General features: G+C 41.4%; 1 long non-coding RNA gene across 1 annotated transcript in view; it reads left to right on the top strand.

Annotated features, from left to right (window-relative positions):
- LOC122432357 overlaps nucleotides 1–19,579 on the top strand; it is a 160,645-nt gene that overhangs the window by 84,453 nt on the left and 56,613 nt on the right. The gene's annotated exons all lie outside the window — the stretch shown is intronic.

Here is a 19,579-nt window from a genome sequence, read left to right as displayed (position 1 = left end):
GCAGTAAAGTTGAATTACATTGAATTACAGAAATGGCAACCCATTCCAGTATTCTTGCCTGGAGAATCCCGTGGACATAGGAGCCTGGTGGGCTGCTGTCCATGTGGTCGCACAGAGTTGGACACGACTGAAGCAGCTCAGCATGCATGCATGCACTGGAGAAGGAAATGGCAACCCACTCCTGTGTTCCTGCCTGGAGAATCCCAGGGACAGAGGACGTAGTGGGCTGCCATCTATGGGGTCGCACAGAGTCAGACATGACTGAAGCGACGTAGCAGCAGCAGCAGCAGCAGTGATTCCCTGATGGCTCAGACGGTAAATCATCTGCCCGCAATGTGGGAGACCTGGGTTCGATCCCTGGGTCGGGAAGATCCCCTGGAGAAGGAAATGGCAACCCACTCCAGTACTCTTGCCTAGAAAATTCCATGGATGGAGGAGCCTGGTGGGCTACAGTCCATGGGGTCTCAAAGAGTGATCGACTTCACTTTCACTTTCACACTAATATGTGCTAGTCTGAAAAATACACACACAAATCAACATGTTTGTATGTGTGTGCATGTGTATGTACATGAACACACACACGTGGTTTCCTCTGGTGGCAGTTATAAATAACCAAAAACCTGATGGCTTAAAACAAAAGAAGTGTGCTCTCTCACAGTTTTGGGAGCTAAAATTTTTATTATTTTTTTATTGAATTATTTATTTTGTTTTAGGGTATAGCTGTGAATATACCTGTGAATATTATAGCTGTTAATAATGTTGTGATAACTTCAGATGAACAGCAAAGGGACTCAGCCATGAATACACATGTATCCATTTTCCCCCAAACCCCCTTACATCCAGGCTGCCATATAACACTGAGCAGAATTCCATGTGCTATACAATAGGTCTTAGTTGGTTATCCATTTTAAATATAGCACTATGTACATGTCCATCCCCAACTCCCTAACTATTCCTTCCCCCTGTCAACCATGAGTTTGTTTTCTAAGTTTGTGCATATCTTTCTGTTTTGTAAGTAAGTTCATTTGTAACATTTCTTTTTAGATTCCATATAGAAGTGATGTCATATGATATTTCTCCTTCTCTGTCTTACTTGATTCTTTATGACACTGTCTAGGTCCTTCCATGTTGCTGCAAATGGCATTATTTCATTCCCTTTAATGGCTGAGTAACATTCCGTTGTATATATGTACCACATTTTCTTTATCCATTCCTCTGCTGATGGACATTTAAGTTGCTTCCATGTCTTGGCTTTTTTAAACAGTGCTGCAATGAACGTTGGGCTGCATGTACCCCTTTGGATCATGTTTTTCTCCAGATATATGCCCAGGAATGGAATTGCAGGGTTATATGGTAGCTCTATTTTTAGCTTTATAAGGAACCTCCATGCTGTTCTCCATAGTGGATGTACCAATTTACATTCCCACCAACAGTGTAAGAGAGTTCTCTTCTCTCCACACCCTCTCCAGCATTTATTATTTGTGGATTTTTTGATGATAGCTATTCTGGCTGGTATGAGGTCATATCTGATTGTAGTTTTGGTTTGCGTTTCTGTAATAATTAGTGATGTTGAGCATCTTTTCATGTATCTACTGGCCATCTGTATGTCTTCTTTGAAGTAATGTCCATTTAGATCTTCTGCCCATTCAGACATACTCACACATATGTGTGTGTGTGTGTATAATATATTGAGCTTCCCTGGTGGCTCAGAGGGTAAAGAATCTGCCTGCCAATGCAGGAGACCCAGGATAGATCCCTAGTTCGGGAAGATCCCCTAGAGAAGGGAATGACTATCCATTCCTGTATTCTCGCCTGGAGAATTCCATGGACAGAGAAGCCTGGTGGGCTACAGTCCATGGGGTCACAAAGAGTCAGACACAACTGAGCAACACTTTCATTTTCACATATATAGTATATATTACTAATATTAATTATGTGTGTATGTTATATACATATTAGTGCTATGAGAGTGTCAATAAAAAACACTGAACTTTCTATAGAAAAATTGTCCAAGTATTTGGTTGGCCAAAAAGTTTGTTCAGGTTTTTCCATAAGCTGCTATAGAAAAACCCAAATGAACTTTTTGGCCAACCTATTGGCTGCTGCTGCTGCTAAGTCACTTCAGTCATTTCTGACTCTGTGCAACCCCATAGACGGCAGCCCACCAGGCTCCTCTGTCCCTGGGATTCTCCAGGCAAGAATACTGGAGCGGGTTGCCATTTCTTTCTCCAACCTATTGGGAAACCAGATATTTCACTAAAAAGAATATAAAAAGGTTAATGAAAATGAAAACTAGGCTCAAAAGCATAAATAATGAGGTATATAAATTCATAAGATACAATAATTTAGCCTATCAAATTGATAGATATTTTTAAAAATCAGTGTGAGATAGGCATTTTAAAACATCAATGATGAAAATTATACAGTGTTGTATGTCAGTTACTTCTTAGTAAAATTGGAAGTAAGAAAGAAAAAAAAATGAGACTAGCTAAGAAAGTGCAAAAAATATTTCCTTTCTTCCTTCCTCCCCCTCCCTTCCTTCCTTCTTTCCTTCCTCCTTCCTTCTCTCCCTCCCTCTTTCCTTCTTTCTGTTCATTGCAAGGATCAGATCTGCATTGTGGCTTGGCAGTTCTCCCAGCCTCCCAGTCCCTCCCCAACTTCCCTCATGGACATTTCTCCCAGTACATCTCTTGCATGTCTAATACTACTTTGGTGTCTACTTCTCTGAGACCCAGAGTTACTGTGTTCCAGTCAGAGGTTGCACAAGTGTAAAGGTCCTGAGGAGGCTGGCAGTTTTCAAGATCATCAAGAAGGTCAGTGTGGTTTTCTGGAAGTGAAGAGGGAGAAGAGTGAGAAGGAGATGTGGTCTAAGGTGCATCTGAAGTCCTTGCGGAAGAAAATTAACTGCCTTGGTTAATATAAAATCCCACTTAAAGAGAGGGATCAAAAATGCTAAACAATGACATCTGTGTTAATTACAGAATTTAAGTAAAGGGCATTGCAAACTGAGTATCCAACAGTCTTCTCATTAGCGGCACTCAACATCTGTCTCCGTAGTAAATGTTAGTGGCCAAGTTCTGGGCCATTAAAATTTTCATGTAACCCATTAAGGCGACTTATGGGCCTTAGTTCAAAGGGTGTTGCCATTGTATCAGTGAGAGTGGTGGCGGTAGAGTGTATTTTATGCAAATCTAATAGATTCGTAATGAATGATCTGCTTAATAAGCTAGTTAAACCATTTGAGCATTTACTTGAGAGTGATCATAAATGCCTTTTTCTAAAACTATTTTACAGTGCTAGTCATTTAAGTATAGTGGCATTTAACATAATGCCAAGCACACGGCAAGCTTATTTTGTTCTTGATGGTACGGATGAAGATGGAGGTCCTTACGTGGTGTCAGCCACTCAGAGGAGACACCAGATGCTACTGAGTGATCTGGAAGTAAAGAGACTAGAAATTTTCTATTTGGAGGTTTGTGACTTAAATCCCTGTTTCACCACAGACTGTAAACTTGACCTAGTCTGGACTTGAGGGCCCTTTCCACAGGACACTTAAATGTTTTTACCTCCTCTCTTTTACCTCCATCACCCATAATAGTTTCTCTGCTTAACTCCTGGGAAGCAAAAGATTAGAAAATCCTTTTAAACTTCAGAAACAGACCAATACTCAGTCAAACGATAAAAGCTTCAGAAAGTTTTGTCTTGAATATTATCACTGTATATCAGTTGAAGTCAGATGAAGAGCTCCACATCCATCCAAAGTTCTTTTTCATAACAATTAGATACTCTTGAAAGGTGTAATTACCATTTAAAAATTACTTTGAAGTACAGGATAGACAACAGATTTTTAATTCTTCTACTGTCTTCCTGTGTTCCTCAGATTTCATTGGCAGTTTCTCATTTCCCCGATAAATCATGGGATTTCCAAAGACTTCCACACCCCCACCTCCATAAGTTAAAATTCTGAACAGAAACTCAGTTCACATGGGGAACTAGATTCAATTACTAGGGAAAGTCTATAATAATTAAAAATGTGATTGCATGGTTTGTCAATCTGCCCCAGACTTCTCCTTTCACCCCCACTTTGAGCAGAGAACTGTTTCCGGCCCCAGAGGGGAGCTGCCTTGTGCATAAGAGGAGGTAAAATATGGAGCTTCGTCATCATCTGTAGCATAGCTGAGATCCAGACTATATCTCCGCCTTGCTCTCTGCCGTATTTCTTGCTATCTTGTATCATCTTGGAAGGATAAGAATAGCATGGAAAAGAGTTCAGGTTTGTGAGCGTGGTGGCATGGGAACTCTTTAGGGAAGGGTGTAAGTTTTGTGATCAAATTAAAAAAGCCTGTCTGCTCTTCCAGTGTTATAATGAACTGCCCAGAAAGCAACAACTTCTTTTCTGGGTGGCAGCTGATCCAGGCTTAATGATATGGAGGGTAGCCCCTGACTTACAAACCTTGAAGTCTTATTGTTTCTCTTTGGATAAAGTATAATTCCTTAAAATGGCCTTCAGACCCCCCAAGATCTGCCGCTGCCTGTTGAATCCAGTCTAGCCTTTCACAAGCTCCTCTGTTCCACTTCCTTCCTCCCTCCCTTGTATTTGCTTTGCTTCTTCTCAGGATAAGGGCTTTGTGTATTCTAGACCCTCTGCCTGCTACACCATTCTCTTCTCTCTTTGTCTTAATAACTCCAGCTTACTCTTTAGATTAAATCTGCATCACTGCTTCTCAAGAAAACCCTCCCTACTCTCTGCCTGGCCCAGGGCCTCCTAGTCGCCTCCTTCTTGCTGTGTGTATCTCTCTGTTCATGTGAATATTTGATCTTCTCCCCACCCCTCTTCCCACTACAGCATGCATTTCTCAGGATAGGCACTGGGTTTCGTTTGGTTAACCAGTGTTATCTCCAGAACATAGCACACTGCCTGGCACAGAAAAGAGGAAAAGTGCTCAATAAACATTTGTTGACCCAGTGCCTGAACAAATGTTTTAGGAGAATGGTCCTGGCCCTTACCACACAGGAGGCCAGCCTCGGGCACACTCTAACTTTTTAAATGACTCAATAAGTGGCATGTGATGCTTTGAGAAGTATCCTGTCCTGAGTCAGGTACCTGCAACCCTTTCTTAGTTCTGTTGTTAATGAGCTTTCAGACTTTGGCAGGTCATTTAATGTCTTTATATCTCATACATAAAATGGATTGTCAGTATCTGCTTTATTTACCTTACTGTGTTATCCTTTTATACTAAAGGATAAAAGACATTAAAGGTTTAGGTAATATTTGTATGATCCAGACATTATCTGGTAAAAAGGGGTTGGTTTTAGGCAGTTCCTTGCTCTCATACACTGTGGATTTCTAAACATGTATTTGAAAGTTGAAAAACAGTCATAAGGGTTACATTTCCAGAGAACTAAAATGTTTTAAAATTCCTAATAATGGGTTGTTATATGCTGTCTGTCTCAGATTCAGAGACCCCATGAGGTGAGTGAGACCTACGCCTGTGTCCGTACAGAAGGCCACCAGCTATCCCTGGGGATGGGAAAGGTGATCTGAGTGTTTCCCCTTCTCCTGGACTGACAACACCTCCTGCCCTTTGCACAGCAGCTGAAGCATTTACTTGTCTTTAAGTAGTTGGAAACAGATGTAGGAAAAGGAGGTTCTATCCTTGCCACCCATAGAAGCTGCAAAAATGACCTTAATGTTTATATTTACAGCCTTTGCTGTGTAATATTGTAGAACCCTCCCAGTTTGATTTTAAGCTTAGTCATGTGTCTTAGTGTCAACATTCTCCCGAGAAACAGAATCAACAGAGTCGATCTATTGCTCTAGTGATCAATCTATCGATTGATCTGTCCTGTGAGGTTAGAAACATCATTGTTATCCTTACAGACTCTGGACTAGCCCTACCTACCTGAGTGCTTTAGGAAGTTAGCTCTGCATTTTCAGTCTTTCACATCACACCGACTTACATAAACCTACCTGCCTTGTTACAGCCAGTAGGGATTATAGAAAGGAAGGGTGTCAAACGCATATCTGGCTCATATCCATCTCTGTGTCTGTGAACAGAGTTGATCTTGAGTATTTCAGCATTGTGCCACAGCAAAGTGAGAAGTGTCCTGTGGAAGGGCAGGGGGTGTGGAAGGAGGAGGAGAGGCCTGAAGTTTTACTTTGGAAAGCATTTGAACACCCAACCCCTGGTTCAAGTCATCCTACTCAGGATAGGCCAGGTCTTGCTGTGGATTAAACAACCATAATATCTTGATTAACCCCAAAGCTGCTTATGGCTCATGTGCATATCTGATACTGGGGACCCTGGTCCACATGGTCACTCAGGAATGCAGGCTGTTGGAGGCACCATCTCAATGTAAATTGGTCGAGATGGCACTGGTAGATACTGAAAAATTTTTCAGACAAACTCACTGTGCCAGAGCATGGCATTGCTTTTAAGCTTTCAGTCCAGTGTGAGAAATCTGCACGGTTGATTTCGAGTCAGAGGAATTGGGACAGCAAACTTCACAGGCTCAATCCAGAACCCTCATCTCAGTAGAGACTTCAAAACCCTTCAGGCCACAACATTCCAGAGACAGCATGTTGCCAGTAACAGAAGAGGCAGGGCAATGAGCAAACCACCCTCTGTCCGCAGATGAGAGCACTCTCAGATGTTTGGCAACGTTCCCTGTCTGTGCAGCTAGCTCCCTCTCTCAGCCTGGATGGGTTTCCCTGCTGCACGGTGTACATGCTTCTTGACATTCAAGACAGCACTAGGGCTGGGGTGGCCTGTGCAGCTCTTCTGCTTTCCAACCCCAGCAGCTTGGCTTAAGCAGCTCGAGTCCCCCACAGGCCTGGCATCTGGTTTCCTTCTGGGAGGTATCTGCCTGCTGAAAGAACGGGAGCCTGGGGGGAGAATAGATAGAACAGGATCCGCAGGGCTCTGATTCTCACGGGGAAAGCAGCATGACCGTGGCCCCGTGGTTCTGTTCATGAGAGGCTTTAAGTAGAGATCCCGTTGATTCCTGTGAGAAGTTTGGACAAACCGAAATGATGCTGTTGGAAGGAAAGCTTCTGAACACTGGGAGAATCCATATCATAAACAAAAGGGGCCTTTTGTATGCTCTGTATGCCCCCTACAAAGTGTGCTCAATAAATAACTACATGCTGTTCTGTTCTCTGAAAAACGCAGTGGCTGGAATCTTTAATACCATTTCTGAGATTTCCTGTGAGAGTTGATACACACATTCTACTAAGTTCAAAGTACCGTTTTCCTCTAATTGTTTTCAATATTTCTTCATATGGTTAGCGTCTTTCAGAAAAGCATTGGCAGATTGCTTTCCTTAGAAGGATAAAAGAGAATCAAATTCCATGATTTAGTCTTTTAAAAGATGAGAAAAAAATCCAAACATCTAAATTCAGTGCTTTTTCTAGTTTACAAATTAACATCTAAATAATGTCCAGAAGTCTGCTGCTGTCTTATGTTGGCAAAACTAGACAACAAATTGAAAAAAGTTTGACTTTATTAGTATTCTCAGAAATACTTGATATAAAATTTCTGATCGTCTTTAGAGCAGGGTTTCCAAATTATTAGAGAAACCAAAAATAAGGCTTCTAAGTTCTAGTAAAGTCAAAATATTCAGAAGAAAGACATAGCAGAAAAAATGTAGTGGCATCTGAAAACCCAAGACATCTCTCTCGAAGTCCTAAACATTCCAGAAGAGGTCATCTGTTCTCACTGCCCTTATTAGATCTTTCTTCTTTCTAGCACAGATTAAAAGTAGTTTTATAGATCACTCTTGATTTCATGATTTTAATACATGATAGAGAGGAACAAAGTGAAAGGAAAGCTTCTTTAGATCAGTGCTTTTTTCTGATGCCTCAAAAATATCAGGATAATTAGATAATCTCTTGATCTGCTTCTTTTATAAGTATTCTCAGTTGTGAATAAGTTGGTTTCTAGTTAGCCCTCATTGAACTCTAGTGATAAGACCTGAGGGTTTACATTACACCATAAAAAGACCAAGTTTTCAGATGCTAAGTTGTGTCCGACTCTTTGTGAACCCATGGACTGTAGCCCATCGGCTCCTCTGTCCATGGGATTTTCCAGGCAAGAAAACTGGAATGGGCTGCCATTTCCTACTCCAAAAAGGCTGAGGGGAACCCTTAATAAAGGTGGTTGGATCAGAGGTAGGGTAGGACTCAGTCCTCAGCTATGCTATTAGCCACATTTTCCTCTGAGTCTGTATGGAAACTGTGCCCCCTCAGAAGCAATCTTAGCCTTCATGAGTTAAGTTCAAATGGCTACTTGCCAAGTCTTGTGGTTTACTTCTGTCCCTGAGAAGCTGGGGTCCTACCATTTCTTTTTGTCCTCACTCATCTTTCTTCATTTCCAGCTTCCTTCTCATTAGCCTCTCTCCTCTAGGGTGGTTTCTCTTCAGTGGTTTCTTTTTTTTTTTTTTGTTCATTTTTTTTTTTTTTTTTTTTTTTTTTCAGTGGGTTTGTCATCATTGATATGAATCAGCCATGGATTTACATGTATTCCCCATCCCGATCCCCCCTCCCACTCCCTCTCCACCCGATTCCTCTGGGTCTTCCCAGTGCACCAGGCCCGAGCACTTGTCTCATGCATCCCACCTGGGCTGGTGATCTGTTTCACCATAGATAGTATACATGCTGTTCTTTTGAAATATCCCACCCTCACATTCTCCCACAAAGTTCAAAAGTCTGTTCTGTATTTCTGTGTCTCTTTTTCTGTTTTGCATATAGGGTTATCGTTATCACCTTTCTAAATTCCATATATATGTGTTAGTATGCTGTAATGTTCTTTATCTTTCTGGCTTACTTCACTCTGTATAATGGGCTCCAGCTTCATCCATCTCATTAGAACTGTTCAAATGAATTCTTTTTAATGGCTGAGTAATATTCCATGGTGTATATGTACCACAGCTTCCTTATCCATTCATCTGCTGATGGGCATCTAGGTTGCTTCCATGTCCTGGCTATTATAAACAGTGCTGCGATGAACATTGGGGTGCACGTGTCTCTTTCAGATCTGGTTTCCTCAGTGTGTATGCCCAGAAGTGGGATTGCTGGGTCATATGGCAGTTCTATTTCCAGTTTTTTAAGAAATCTCCACACTGTTTTCCATAGCGGCTGTACTAGTTTGCATTCCCACCAACAGTGTAAGAGGGTTCCCTTTTCTCCATACCCTCTCCAGCATTTATTGCTTGTAGACTTTTGGATAGCAGCCATCCTGACTGGCGTGTAATGGTACCTCATTGTGGTTTTGATTTGCATTTCTCTAATAATGAGTGATGTTGAGCATCTTTTCATGTGTTTGTTAGCCATCTGTTCTTCAGTGGTTTCTTAAGAGGCATCTGCTGTTGGATCTTTCTTGCTTTATCAGGGGTTTATGGCAATCTCTCGGGGCTTGCTGAATCAAGACCCCTGTTATAGTTTCTTGTAAAGCTCTTCCCCTGACTTGACAGGTGACCTTGTTTCCTTTCATACTCCTCATCTTCGAATCACGCCCTCCCTGTTCTTTTGACTCCTTTGTTTACAGCCAGGAAGCATTTGGTGGTGGAACATGCACTGGTGTGGGGGGTAGGACAACTGGTTTCTAGTCTCAGCTTGGAAAACTCCAGAATGTACATCTTTGGGAAAATGACTTAAGGCGTTGGGATCAGTCAGTTTAGTCTCTCAGTTGTGTTGGACTCTTTGTGACCCCATGGACTGCAGCACACCAGGCTTCCCTGCCCATCACCAACTCCCAGAGATTGCTAAAACTCATGTCCATTGAGTCGGTGTTAACATTCAACCATCTCATCCTCTGTCATCCCTTTCTCCTCCTGCCTTCAATCTTTCCCAGCATCAGGGTTTTTTTTTTTTTATTTTTATTTTTTTTATTGTAATGAGCTGGTTCTTTGCAACAGGTAGCCAAAGTATCAGAGCTTCAGTTACAACATCAGTCCTTCCAATGAATATTCAGAACTGATCTCATTTAGGATGGACTGGTTGGATCTCCTTGCAGTCCCACAGACTCTCAAGAGTCTTCTCCAACACCGCAGTTCAAAAGCATCAATTCTTCAGTGCTGAGCTTTCTTTATAGTCCAACTCTCACATCCATACATAACTACTGGAAAAACCATAGCTTTGACTAGGTGGACTTTTGTTGCAAAGTACTGTCTCTGCTTTTTAATATGCTGTCTAGGTTAGAACTGGACAAGGAACAACAGACTGGTTCCAAATAGGAAAAGGAGTATGTCAAGGCTGAATATTGTCACCCTGCTTATTTAACTTATATGCAGAGTGCATCATGAGAAACGCTAGGTTGGATGAGCACGAGCTGGAATCAAAATTGCCAGGAGAAATATCAATAATCTCAGATATGCAGATGACACCACCTTTATGGCAGAAAGTGAAGAAGAACTAAAGAACCTCTTGATGAAAGTGAAAGAGGAGAGTGAAAAAGTTGGCTTAGAGCTCAACATTCAGAAAACTAAGATCATGGCATTGGGTTCCATAACTTCATGGGAAATAGCTGGGGAAACAGTGGAAACAGTAGCTGACTTTATTTTTGGGGGCTCCAAAATCACTGCAGATGGTGACTGCAGCCTTGAAATTAAAAGACACTTACTCCTTGGAAGGAAAGTTATGACCAACCTAGACAGCATATTAAAAAGCAGAGACACTACTTTGTCAACAAAGGTCCGTCTAGTCAAGGTTATGGTTTTTCCAGTGGTCATGTATGGATGTGAGAGTTGGACTATAAAGAAAGCTGAGCGCCGAAGAATTGATGTTTTTGAACTGCAGCATTGGAGAAGACTCTTGAGAGTCTGTTGGACTGCAAGGAGATCCAACCAGTCCATCCTAAAGGAGATCAGTCCTGGGTGTTCATTGGAAGGACTGATGTTGAAGCTGAAACTCCAATACTTCGGCCACCTGATGCTAAGAACTGACTCATTTGGAAAGACCCTGATGCTGGGAAAGATTGAAGGCAGGAGGAGAAGGGGACAACAGAAGATGAGATGGTTGGATGGCATCACCGACTCAATGGACATGAATTTGGGTAAACTCCAGGAGTTGGTGATAGACAGAGAGGCCTGGCGTGCTGTGGTTCATGTGGTCACAAAGAGTCAGACACAGCTGAGTGACTGAACTGAAGGTTGATCATAGCTTTTCTTCCAAGGAGCAAGCGTCTTTTAATTTCATGGCTGTAGTCGCCATCTGCAGTGATTTTAGAGCCCCCCCAAATAAAGTCCATCACTGTTTCCATTGTTTTCCCTTCTATTTGCTGTGAAGGACCAGGTGCCATGATTTTAGTTTTTTGAATGTTGAATTTTAAGCCAACTTTTTCACTCTCCTCTTTCACTTTCATCAAGAGGCTCTTTAGTCCTCTTCATTTTCTGCCATAAAGGTGGTGTCATCTGCATATCTGAGGTTATTGATATTTTTCCCAGCAACCTTGATTCCAGCTTGTGCATCATCCAGGCCAACATTTTGTATGATGTACTTTGCATAGAAGTTCAATAAGGAAGGTGACAATATAGCGTCTTGACGTACTCCTTTCCCAGTTTGGAACCAGTCCGTTGTTCCATATCCAGTTCTAACTGTTGCTTCTTGACCTGAATACATATTTCTCAGGAGGCAGGTAAGGTGGTCTTGTATTTCCATATCTTGAAGAATTTTCTACAGTTTGTTGTGATCCACACAGTCAAAGGCTTTGGCATAGTCAATGAAGCAGAAGTAGATGTTTTTCTGAAATTCTCTTCCTTTTTCTATGAACCAGCAGATGTTGGGAATTTGATCTCTGGTTCCTCTGCCTTTTCTGAATCCAGCTTGAACATCTGGAAGTTCATGGCTCATGTACTGTTGAAGCCTGGCTTGGAGAATTTTGAGCATTACGTTGCTAGTGTGTGAAATGAGTGCAATTGTGTGGTAGTTTGAACAGATTTGGCATTGCTTTTCTTTGGGATTGGAATGAAACATGACATTTTCCAGTCCTGTGGCCACTGAGTTTTCCAAATTTTCTGGTATATTTAATGCAGCATTTTAACAGCATCATTGTTTAGAATCTGAAATAGTCAAGCTTGAATTCCATCACCTTCACTAGCTTTGTTCATGGTGATGTTTCCTAAGACCCACCTGACTTCGCACTCCAAGATGTCTGACTCTAGGTGAGTGATCACACCATCGTGATTATCTGGGTCATGAAGATTATTTTTGTATAGTTCTTCTGTATATTCTTCCACCTCTTCTTAATATCTTTTGCTTCTATTAGGTCCATACTATTTCTGTCCTTTATTGTGCCCATCTTTGCATGAAATGTTCCCATTGTATCTCTAAATTTTGAAGAGATCTCTAGTCTTTCCATCTGTGTTGTTCTCCTGTATTTCTTTGCAATGATCACTTAGGAAGGCTTTCTTCTCTCTCCTTGCTATTCTTTGGAAATCTGCATTCAGATGGATTTATCTTTGCTTTTCTCCTTTGTCTTTCAGTTAATTTTCTTTTCTCAGCTATTCGTAAGGCCTTCTCAGACAACCATTTTGCCTTTTTGCATTTCTTCTTCTTGTGGATGGTCTTGATCACTGCCTCCTTTACAATGTTATGAACCTCTGTCCATATTCTTCAGGCACTCTGTCTATCAGATCTAATCCCTTGAATCTATTTGTCACTTCCAATGAATAATCATAAGGGATTTGATTTAAGTCATACCTGAATGATCTAGTGGTTTTCCCTACTTTCTTCAATTTAAATCTGAATTTGGCAATAAGGAGTTCATGATCTGATCCACAGTCAGATCCTGGCCTTTTTTTTTTTTTTTCTTTTTGCTGACTATATAGAGCTTCTCCATCTTTGGCTGCAAAGAATATAATCAGTCTGATTTCGGTATTGACCATCTAGTGATGTCCATGTGTAGAGTCATCACTTGTGTTGTTGGAAGAGGGTGTTTGCTGTGACCAGTGCATTCTCTTGGCAAAACTCTGTTAGCCTTTGCCCTGCTTCGTTTTGTATTTCAAGGCCAAACTTGCCTGTACTCCTGGTATCTCTTTATTTCCTACTTTTGTATTCCAGTCCCTTATAAAGAAAAAGGTATCTTTTTTTTGGTGTTAGTTCTAGAAGATCTTATAGGTCTTCATAGAACCATTCAACTTCAACTTCTTCAGCATTTGTGGTTGGGGCTGAGACTTGGATTACTGTGATATTGAATGGTTTGCCTTGGAAGTGAACAGAGATCATTCTGTCATTTTTGAGATTGCACCCAACTACTGCATTTGGACTCTTTTGTTGACGCTTCGGGTTATTTTATAATGAGATTTCAGATGAGTCAACAAAAGCTATTGGTTCTGAGCTTGAACACTAAGTAGGGACTTAAATTATAGTGCCTCCAAGCTTATCTCCTCCTGGAAGCTTCTAATGCTCCCTAGGAAGGAAATATTGTTGTCATGTGTCTGGCAGCTGGCATCAATGGTGTGGTGGTGGTTGCCAAATGAATAGTCAATATGTAATCCAGATATCAACTGGGATTTCCCTGTTCCTATGATTGAGATAAGAGTGGCCTAACAAGCACGTGTCTTCCTATAGCTGCTTAGTTTATGGTTTGTATCACTTATGCATAATGACCCTGTTCCACATGGCATCCAGTCAGTTATAAAATTCCACCTCTTCTTTGATTTCCATATAAAACCACATTTATCCAAGGGCTAGATGCATGGAGATATGAAGGAGGTATAAAGAGTGATTACATTGCAGAAATACAACTTCTAGGTGAAAGTTAGATGACATAGGTCTCAAATGTTCCCCCCAACCCTACCCTCCCCAGTTTATATGCTCCATATCCCTGAGATGGGGCTTGATAAAAGGGGCTCTTTTTCTCCATAAACATAGCTCATAAAAGGAATTTTGAAAGCTTTTAACATATGATCTAAGAACCATTTATTTTAGAAAACTCACTCTTAGACCATTTATTTTAGAAAATTCATTCATTTTCTCATTCATTCTAGATTTCAGAAAGAATTATGAAAATAATTCAGTATTGACACCTTCTCCATCCCCACCCCCTGCCATCCCCAATCACAAATGAAGGAATTTTCCAAATAACTGAAGCCAAAATCTTTTTAAAAATATTTATTTATTTGACTGTGCCAGGTCTTAACTGTGGCATGTGGGATCTTTACTTTTGGCATGTGGGATCTAGTTCCCTGATCAGGGATTGAAAATAGACCCCCCACCCCCACCCCCTGCATTGAGAGCACAAAGTCTAAGTCACTGGACCACTAAGGAAATCCATGAAAACAAATGTTTTTTCGTATGAATCATGTAGTTTTCAAAGTGAGCCATTTGAACATCTGTGGCCAGTTGGACATCTATTCTTAGTGTGTTGTGTATCACTAATACTAGTGTGAGCCTTCTAGAGAGGGAAAGTAGCTATCAATGGAGAGGAAGATCCAAACCACACAAAACAAATCCTATAGCTTCAGTTCAGTTCAATTCAGTCACTCAGTTGTGTCTGACTCTTTGAGACCCCATGGACTGCAGCACGCCAGGCCTCCCTGTCCATCACCATCTCCTAGAGTTTACTCAAACCCATGTCCATTTAGTCGGTGATGCCATCCAGCCATCTCATCCTCTGTCGTCCCCTTCTCCTCCCGCCTTCAATCTTTTCCAGCATGAGGGTCTTTTCCAATGAGTCAGCTCTTCACATCAGATAGCCAAAGTATTGGAGTTTCAGCTTCAACATCTGTCCTTCCAATGAACACCCAGGACTGATTTCCTTTAGGATGGACTGGTTAGATCTTCTTGTAGTCCAAGGGACTCTCAGGAGTCTTCTCCAACACCACAGTTGAAAAGCATCAATTCTTTGGCATTCAACCTTCTTGATGGTCCAACTCTCATATTCTTACATGACTACTGGAAAAACCATAGCTTTGACTAGATGGACCTTTGTTGACAAAGTAATGTCTCTGATTTTTAATATGCTGCCTAGATTGGTCGTAAACTTTTCTTCCAAGGAGCAAATGTCTTTTAATTTCATGGCTGTAAGTCACCAGCTTACAAAAATATTATCAAGATCTGGCATTGATTGTCCCAGTAGATGTTACTGACACAGACTGAAGAAAGGTACACAGGAAGGAGAATCCAGAGCCTGGAGAGAAGGCTGCTTTTTGCCACTGAAACATTTCTGGGTAGGTAACAGCACCTGGAATGTCACTTGTAAATGTGGGGCCTTAGGTGGTTTTTTGGTACAGCTTAGACCAGCTTCCCTGGTGGCTCAGAGGATAAAGCATCTGCCTGCAAAGCAGGAGACCCAGGTTTGATCCCTGGGTTAAGAAGATCTCCTGGAGAAGGAAATGGCAACCCACTCCAGTACTCTTGACTGGAAAATTCCGTGGATGGAGGAACCTGGTGGGCTATAGTCCATGGGGTAGCAAAGAGTCGGACATGACTGAGCAACTTCACTTTTCACTTTCAGACCAGTTAGTGACTAGGGTATAATCTAGGATTGGCGCACAAAAAGCTGACTGCTTCTATCCATTTATTTGTTGTTTATTCAATAAATGAACCCTTTACAACTGTGGTCACCGATTTTTGATGTGTGGGTTTCCTCCCCAAATCCAAGCAGTGATCGGATACCTGCTGAGTGTGCTACAATTCACTTCAGTTCTGACAATATCTATTCAGAGAGAGCATCAGATCCTTCAAGTGTAGGGTTCAGTGCTATAAGACTGGGTTTCCCAGGTGGGCTCTGTGGTAAAGAATCTGCCCACAAGGCAGGAGACACAGAAGATGTGGGTTCAGTCCCTGTGTCTTGAAGATCCCCTAGAAGACGGCATGGCAGCCCACTTCAGTCTTCTTGTCTGGAGAATTCCATGGGCAGACCATGGGGTTGCAAAAAGTTGAACATGAATGAGTGACTTAACACTTTCACTTTGGGACTTTCCAAGTAGCACTAGTGATAAAGAACCCAGCCGGCCAGTACAGAAGACATAAGAAATGTGGGTTTGACCCCTGGATCAGGAAGATCCCCTGGAAGAGGGCATGGCAACCCATATCTAGTGTACTTGTCTGGAGAATACCAGGACAAAGGAGCCTGGTGGGCTACAGTCCATGGGGTCACAAAGAGTTAAATACAACTGAGCACACACACATGCACACTCACAAGACTGCCCCTACTTTAGAAGGCAACTGAGAATCAAGGTGATTATCTCTGCTTCGGATCAAATTGGCTATAAATGAAAGGTTTCCATGACCCCCTCCTTGGGTTTGGTTAATCTGCCTAGAGAAGCTCACAGAACTTAGGAAACCAGTTTGCTGCTAAATTTGCCAGGTTCATTGCAAAGGATAGCCAGATTCCAGGATTAGGAATAAGCAGATGGAAAAGATGCATAGGGCAAGGAATGGGGAAAGGACATGGAGTGTCCACGCTCTCTGGATGTGCCACTCTCCTTGCATCTCCATGAGTTTACCAACCTAGAAGCTCTTGAAATCATCCTCTGCACTTTTGTGGTAGCTTCACTACATAGGTATGGCTGATTAAATCACTGATCTTTACTGATTGATTCAACCTCTCTCTCCTTTCCCTTCCTGAGGTTGGGGAGGGGGTAGGATTGAATGTTACAACTCTCCAGTCTCCTGGTTGGTTCTCCTGGCAACCGGCTCCCATCCTTATGTGAGACCCAAAAGTCACATTATTCATGTAACCAGAGACTCGTTTGTAACTCTCATTACTTAAGAAATTTTGAAGGTTTAGGAGCTCTGTTCAAGAAACAGGGATGAAGACCAAATATATATTTCCTACTATAAATCATGATATCACACCCTTAATAATACTGTTATATATAATAACTCTTAATAACCTCCTACAGAATTTGTTGAACATTTGCTATATGCCAGGCACTGAGTTAGGTGCTGACCAAGAAAAGTTGCCTTTGTCACCATTCCCTAAAAACTTATTATGATTTACTCTGATCATGATCCCTGCTGTTGAAATCTAACTGACATTTTGATAAATATTTATCTCTATTGATTCACTTTGTCAATAGTTATGTAGGGAGGCTTGAATATAGAGATTGTGAAGACCCTGTTTACAACTGGTATAAAATGTGAGGGATGTTTTCTCTGTGAACCTGTCTACTTCAAGTCAATTTAAATATGACATTTATCTTCCAGTTTATTTATTTTTAGGAGAAATCTGATATTGGTGAGTATAGAGAAACAAATAAGTGCTGGTAGATGAAATGCCATTTTTACTTACCCCACCATCATCTTTGGAACCAGATTCCTGTTCTCTGATTAACGTTTTATCTTGTATTATTCACTGATCTTCCAGGTCTGTGAAGAGTCTAAACTCTCTTCTATTTCCTGTCTGTTTTGTCCATGTTGTTTCCTTAGCTTCAGCTTTGTCCCTTCCTGGAATTTCAATGAATGTTTTAGCCCTGAGCTTTTGAGGGGCCTTTCCTGGTTCCTCTACCATTTTCTGTCAACCCTCTTTTTTTCTACATAGCATTTTTTGGTTAACTTTTATTTACTATCGGTCTATTTGATGCTTACTTTTTTTTTTTTTGGCTTTGTTTCTCTTGTTAGAAAACAAGCAAGGGCTTGGTCTAGCTTATTCACTATCTTATTTCCAGTAGTTTACCTGGTAAATAATCAATAAATATGAAAAAAAAAATTAAATATTATGAATTATATTTTGTCCTTTCTTCAAGTAGTTTTTGTCACAGAATCGGCTTGGATTTGTGTGTGTGTGTGTATTTAGGTTATCTTTTCATAGTATTATTCATGAGATTAAAAATTTGGTCAGTGTATTGTTTAGGATTCTTCAGAGAAACAGAACCAGTAGGGTGTGTGTGTGTGTGTGTGTGTGTGTGTATTTTTAAGGATAGAGAGAGAGATCTTTTAAGGAATTGAAGATTTGGCCATTGGAATTATGGACACTGACAAGCTGAAAATCTATAGGGTTGGGTAGGAAGTTAGAGACGCAGGAAAGAACGGTTGCTGAAGTTCATGGCCAGAGGCTATTTGCTGGTCAAACTCCTTCTCACTTGGGGCAGTCAGTCTTTGTTCTGTTCAGGCCTTCAGCTGACTGGGTGAGGCCCGTCCACATCAAGGAGGGCAATCTGCTTTAATCAGTCTGTTGATTTAAATGTTAATCTAGTCCAAAACCACCCTTGAGAAACATTCAGAGTTATGTTGGATCACATATCTGAGCACCATGGACCAGCCAAGTTGACACATAAAATTAACCATCACTGTTGATCTGAAACTTTAATGTTGACAGAATTGTCCTAGAGTCAGGACACATAGTTGGTTGGGTGAGATGAGGTGCTTGTCCTGTTTCTGCAGTTCTATGATTTAAAGCAATCCCCAAATCTCTGGAATTCAGGTTCTTTACATTAAAAAAATGGGCAGATTAGTCTGAATCAGAAGTTGGCAAACTATAGCCTGTGAGCCAGATCCAGTCACTGCCTATTTGTCTGGTGGTACAACCTTAGAATCGTTTTCAGAGATGAACATTTGAGATTGACTTGATTATCAATGTTGAAATAATTTTCTAGGTTCAAGATTAAGCCACTCTTACCCAGGGTAGCATGTCAGCAAACTCAAATAACTTTCATGTTCCTGTAAATGTTCCACTTGACCAGAAACAGTATAATGCAGTCAGTCAATCCCCAAATGCCAAACCAGCTCTGGGCTTTACATCTATTTCCTTGTTTTTCTTCAGTTCAGTTCAGTTGCTCAGTCGTGTCCGACTCTCTGAAACCCCATGAATCGCAGCACGCCAGGCCTCCCTGTCCATCACCAACTCCCGGAGTTTACTCAAACTCATGCCCATCGAGTCAGTGATGCCATCCAGCCATCTCATCCTCTGTCGTCCCCTTCTCCTCCTGCCCCCAATTCCTGTCAGCATCAGGGTCTTTTCCAATGAGTCAACTCTTTGCATGAGGTGGCCAAAGTATTGGAGTTTCAGCTTCAGCATCAGTCCTTCCAATGAACACCCAGGACAGATCTCCTTTAGGATGGACTGATTGGATCTCCCTGCAGTCCAAGGGACTCTCAAGAGACTTCTCCAACACCATAGTTCAAAAGCATCAATTTTTCGGCGCTCAGCTTTCCTCACAGTCCAACTCTCACATCCATACATGACCACTGCAAAAACCATAGCCTTGACCAGACAGATCTTTGTTGGTAAAGTAATGTCTCTGCTTTTTAATGTGCTATCTAGGTTGGTCATAACTTTCCTTCCAAGGAGTAAGTGTCTTTTAATTTCATGGCTGCAGTCACCATCTGCAGTGATTTTGGAGCCCCCCAAAATAGTCTGACACTGTTTCCAGTCTCCCCATCTATTTCCCATGAAGTGATGGGGCCAGATGCCATGATCTTAGTTTTCTGAATGTTGAGCTCTAAGCCAACTTTTTCACTCTCCTCTTTCACTTTCATCAAGAGGTTCTTTAGTTCTTCTTCACTTTCTGCCATAAAGGTGGTGTCATCTGCATATCTGAGGTTATTGATATTTCTCCCAGCAATTTGATTCCAGCTTGTGCTTCATCCAGCCCGGCGTTTCTCATGATGTACTCTGCATATAAGTTAAATAGG

Source organism: Cervus canadensis, chromosome 31, assembly GCF_019320065.1.
Source record: "Cervus canadensis isolate Bull #8, Minnesota chromosome 31, ASM1932006v1, whole genome shotgun sequence".
Classification (NCBI taxonomy): Eukaryota; Metazoa; Chordata; class Mammalia; order Artiodactyla; family Cervidae; genus Cervus; species Cervus canadensis.
Note: the sequence above shows the minus strand (reverse complement) of the source record. Positions and strands in the feature narration are given on the sequence as shown.